We start from the raw sequence: 6,000 nt of genomic DNA on the forward strand, positions 1-6,000 counted from the left end.
TGCCCATGGGTATTACAGTCATGGTTTCAGATCAGAGCATCAGAGCAAGGGAGAATTATGCATGCCTATTCTCAGTTTATTAATAAGAATGCCTAGACTCCCGTAAAAACAGAACTTTTCTTGTACACACCCAAGCACTGGGGTGGCACCCTCAAACTATACTCTCAGTGAAATGAGCACTGCGGTACTACCTCTCACAGTAACTTTTGTTTTGCTCTCAAAGGTATAAGTCCTCAGTACTTTTAGTTAGAGAACATTATTGTTCAATATCCTACATAGATTTCCTACATGGAATTTTAAGTTTCTTTAATTTCATACAGCCACTTCAATTCCTGAAATTTTAACTTTTTTATATTAAAAACAAACAAACATTCAATCAAACAACTATTCAGCCATGAAAAGGAATAGGTGCTTTTTCCAGAGAAAACGAATAAATTGGACTTTGGAATAAGCTGGAATAAACCTACTTTTTAAAATTCATTTTTTGACAGTGTAGACCTGCTAAAATTTCACATAACTTTCATATGTTAATAAGCCCTCTAGCTCTAAAATTACACAGTAACATAAAAAGTATATAAAGTTTAAGCTTTGTTTTCTGTTATCGTGATAAATATATAATGACAAATGTCTAATTACTCTAAAGAATAAACGTATGATTCACAAATCACACACCCACTACACACATGCGTAGACAGAAGACACAACAGTCCTCCCATGTCTGACATCACGCCCTATCAAAACACCAGCTGTGCTTAAAATGGCTTTCAATAACATGACTTTTTCCAGACAAACCATTGAATTTCTTTGTATCTGTGTGTTCTTCTGTGTCATATGGGTATAGATGTACCTGGTTTAGTGCCAGAACATTAAAACTAATTTAGCAGTAATCTAAGTCACCATGTACTTTGTGGCTCTATAGGTTTCATGGGAACACCAAGTTGGCCTCTAAATCCACTTAGTCTCTCTCTCTCTCACACACACACACACACATTTTAAAAGCTCTCAAAATGACAAGTGTATACTAGATTACTTGCTTTTAGGCGCATCCATCTTCACAAGGTAGGCATCTGTCCACTCTGTCTGCCCCAGAATGATTTCCTGAGACTTTTTGCCTATGCCTCCTTCACTGATTTTTTTCTCCAGCCCTTTCAACAGTAACTAGTCTAGCAAGAGAAACAGGATTCTTTTCTGTAGTTTTGTTCAGTACAGTTAAGGCGTGTACTTAAGACAGTTTTCAGCTCACTGAGCTGTGTTGACTGACAGGTGCAGTATATGTGCAGCAATAATCATTATAATCATATCAGATATGAGCTGACTGGAGAGAATGACCATGTTATCACAGGTCCACATGCACACAAACAGAAGTGCAAGGAAGTATGAGAAAGAAGTGGAAAATCAAATTCAGTTACCTTAATACCTTATGAAGTTTGAGTCATAAACTATTTTTACTATTTCAAGCAAAACTTGCTTTCAGACACAAGCTGTGCCCAGCTCAGTCCTCCTGATATTTTAGGGATTGTTAGAAGATTCTAGAATATCCTCCACCCATTTAATCTGGTTTAATTGTTTGAACACTTGCTTTAGCTCATTCTATTGAGAGGGTTTGTTGTGCTCTGCAATGATAGCAATGATAAGTAAATAGAGATGAGGAAAGTGAAAGAATAATGATTGGAAAATCACACACTCTATGAACAGTACAAAACTGCACTGTAAAAAGTAGAACACAGGACAAAGTTCATTTAAATTGTTTTTAAAACTGATGAAAAATGCAGTGTTTGCTCATCTAATCTGAATTGTGTTTTACATTTTTATTTACAATATTTTAGTTTAATAACCCTAGTTTAAAGGTGCATTACAATATACAGGGTGAGTCAAAAGTCTCAGGACACCCTTTATTTCAGAACCTAAATGAAAAATTACACATCTGAATACCCCAGCAAGTAATGGGTGAGAGGGGCCTATTTTTTTGTCTGGAACATGTCCACCATTTGGGATTAAGTGCAATTTTTCCAATGGCAAGTTGGTCATGTAGCATATCAAAAAAGACTAGAATTGTCTCAGAAATCAACGGCTGCAATCAGATTTGTTATATAATGCGGTTCAAACATTATCAACACAGAAAGTTAAAAACATTTGTTGTTAATTGCAGGCTTGTCGACCAGACTCTAAATGCTCAGCACCATCTAACAATGCTACAGGAAACAGTTTTGCCCTCCATTCTAACCAAAGATGGCACTGAGTAATTAGGGTCTGGTCAAGCCTGTAACAAGCCTGTAACTAACAACAATAGTTTTGAAATTCCTGTGTTAATAACTTTTGAACCACAAGAGATATTGCACATCTGATTGTGGTAATCTGGTCCTCTTTGATATGCTACATAAGCACCTTCCTATTGAAAAAACCTGCCCTTGATCTAAGGTGATGACTTTCAAAATGGCAGCCATATTCCAGACACGCCTAAAACCCCCTCACCTTTTACTTGCTGTGGTTTTCAGATGTGTCATTTTCCTTTTCCTTTCTGAAATAAAAGGGTGTGCTCCAACTTTTGACTCACCCTATAGAGTGCCTTGATAATTGTCTAAAACAATTTTTCTTGGCAGGTAAAATAGGGTGACCATACTTGAATTTTCAAAAAAGAGGACACATGGTGCTTCCATAACCATGTAACTATGGTGCTGAATTTTATACATAAACAGATACTCTTTAACAAGATAAATAACAAATGCCTTTTTGGACAGATTCCTTTCCATTCAACATATGGCCCTAAGCAAAAATAATAAAATAATATTTTTGTCATTTCATGACAGTTTATTATCATTGAAATCTGTTATTTTCTGTTCATACCAAACTTCAAAACTGAAGCCTTGTATTAAAGTGACTTGTTTACACCAGAAGGCTCATGATCATGACAGAAACTAATGAGTTTACATTTTAACTGTGTTTTTTAAATGTTACTAAAACCAAGTACCACATTTTATCAACCAGAAGTAATACAGACTTGATAAATGATCAGAGCATCACTGGATCCAGACATTTATGTAAAAATACGTATGCTACATTTCATATTTTATAAGGTCTGGCTGATAAAAACGTGGACGTAAAAACGTCTCCCCTGTTCCAATTTTAATGATCCGGAGATTTGGACAGTTTTTTCCTAAAGTTAATGTTAAACAGAAAAACTGCGCAGATGTAACTGGATTAACTCGTCAGAAAGTCAGTAACGGTCAGTTGTGTCCGTGTATTTGTGTCTTTATAGGGAAAGAAGTGACGTCTTTCAGTTTTGTAAAATATAGGGCAGAGAGTGAAAGGCTCGTGTGACACAGAAACGCTTCCAAATACGAAGAAGAGGCTATTAAAAATTACGTTAACAACTTTCAACACATTTCTGTTCGAGGCTCCAGTAAAACACTGTGATGTGGAGCGGAGCTCGGCTGAAAGTGATGTAAGCCCAAGAAAGTGCGCGACGAAGTGTGTCCCATTTCTGCTCTGAGACCGACCCCTTGAACAACTTGATCCCTTTTGCTCACCTATAACAACGTCATCATACGTTATCGAAGTGCACACTACAAGAAAGAAATTAGGATTTTTTTGTAAGAATTGGGATGGGGAAAGACGGTGGACGGCATTTTTAGGTCCCGAAAAGAGGACATGTCCGGCAAAAAGAGGACGTCTGGTCACCCTAGGTAAAACCAAGTTTTTTACAGTCAAATACAGTAAAGCCACTTCATGCATTGGTTTAATCTTATTAGTAGAACTCACAGAACACTTACAATTACAAAGCCCTTGTCCAGCATTTTCTAACAGGTGCATCAGTAGATCAAGCAAAGTACAAAACAAACCCACTGTTACTAATTAATCAAGCTGAAGCCTCCCTTTTTTAAAGACAACATGTTAACGTTCTTTATCTGTGAAACCATGTGCACAATACTGAGAATCAGGCTCATGTGAGACAGCCAGAGGTGCATTCAAAATTGATTGTGCCATGTTCTTCTTTGAACTGAAATGTTTGATCCTTAATATTTATTGTTTTCTTTTTCTTGTGATTATTACAAAGGCTTAAACAAGGTAAATGAATGATCACATCCTGATCAAGTAAGTCTGTAAGTGTTTTTGATCAGTTTGATGACCTAAAAGAATAAAATATTGCATGTAAAGACAGACAGGTACACCTGAAGCTCTAGTAGCCAGGGATGATGATTAAATGAGATGGCAGTGCAGGAATAACTGTGGTGTGTGCAGGCGTAGAAGGAGTCCAAGCAAATGAGACAGACGAAGCAGACACTGAAGTGTGAGAAAAATCAAAGGAGCATTAATACACTTTATAGGGAATGCAGAAAGACAACATGCCAGTAATTATATTTAAACACAGATATTCCACAGGCACATGCACAGACACGTCCATTAATTAACCATCAAGAACATCAGGTGCAGGTTGTTAAGGAATCCGTTCCTTCCACTTATTATACAAATACCTTATAAAAACAACAAATTCTGAACAGTGTTTCAAAAGAAAATTAAATGATAGCTAGGCATGGGCAGGGAAAATGTCCTAAAGTTCCCCTGTTATTTAGACTACACACCTGTTATCTAGGCCTCTTACACAGCAGAGGTGAAAAGATACACGTAAAGACTTACAGTTGCACTCCCTTACTGTATATGTTTTACATTTTTATATTCTTTACATTTTTACATTTCATGTCAAAATCTGTCTTACCGGAATTCTGTGAATTTGCTTTGTGACAACATCAGTTGTAAAAAGCTCTATACAAATAGATTTTATTTTATTTTATGTATTTTTTAATTTTGTATTTTTATTGAGAGCTATAAAATACATATCAGGGACACAGGATACATAAAATCTAAACTGAGGCACAATCAGGGCATTCACAAGATTGTGAATCAAAAGATAGTGATAGACTGGCCAACAGGGGGCAATCTCTTGCACATTTACACACTTATCCACTAAGATTAGCCACTTCCTTCAAGCTACATGAGACATTAGGAAGCAGACAGTTGAAACTTTGTGCAATTTTTGCTGTAATTTGCTGAACAAGAAATAGGAAATTACTAAACTGGGCAGAATTTTAAAAGTGTAAATCTTTTAAAAATGTCATTATCCAATTGCACATTCCAGGATTTTAGATGGTTTTTAAACACTGAATACTGTAAATCATTTGGTAACTACTATGAAAATAATTAATGATATTTGAAGAACCGAAAGCAAGCCCTGAAAATCAAATAAGCTGTGATAAAGGCAAATGGTGGACAACAAATTTTAAACATTTTATACTGTAATACATTACTCATATTTCTCGATATATTACTGATAAAAAAGTTTCCCGTAATGCATCACACACTAGTTGTTTTATCTCCTTTCAAAGACAAGGAAGAAACAAATAAAATGTAGCATTTTAACTTATCAATCACGATTAAGCATAGAATATAGTTGTGATTAACACAATTAAATGTTTGAATTGACTGACACCACTAATTATTATTATTATTTTTTTTACATTTATATTCATTCACTGTCTGTCCAGTTTGGGGTTGTGGTGGGTCTGGAGCATACCTGAAATTATTGGGCACAAGGCAGGAACACACCCTGAATGGGACACCAATCCATCACACGGCATCACACTAAAATATTTACTCACACCTATGGTCAAATTGTGCATGAGCAATCAACCTACCAAAGTGTGTTGTTGGACTGAAACCAAGGCACCCGGAGGAAACCCACAAAGACACGTGGAGAACACATCAAACTCCAACACATCCAAACTATTAACTAATTCATATTAGTTAGAAGCATATTTCCTACTTGGTCACATCATCTTTTCTAGTAATTACACTTCTCTAATATTTTGGAATTGAAGATACTAATTACAGTTACATTCCATGCTGTATACAAGACTTGACTTGCTCAACAGTCTGGTCACTGATTTTGCTCTTCAGGCTTCACCACATATTTTCAACAGGAGACGGATTAGGATGCAGCCTGGC

The sequence above is a fragment of the Hoplias malabaricus genome, chromosome 10 (assembly GCF_029633855.1).
Source record: "Hoplias malabaricus isolate fHopMal1 chromosome 10, fHopMal1.hap1, whole genome shotgun sequence".
NCBI lineage: Eukaryota > Metazoa > Chordata > Actinopteri > Characiformes > Erythrinidae > Hoplias > Hoplias malabaricus.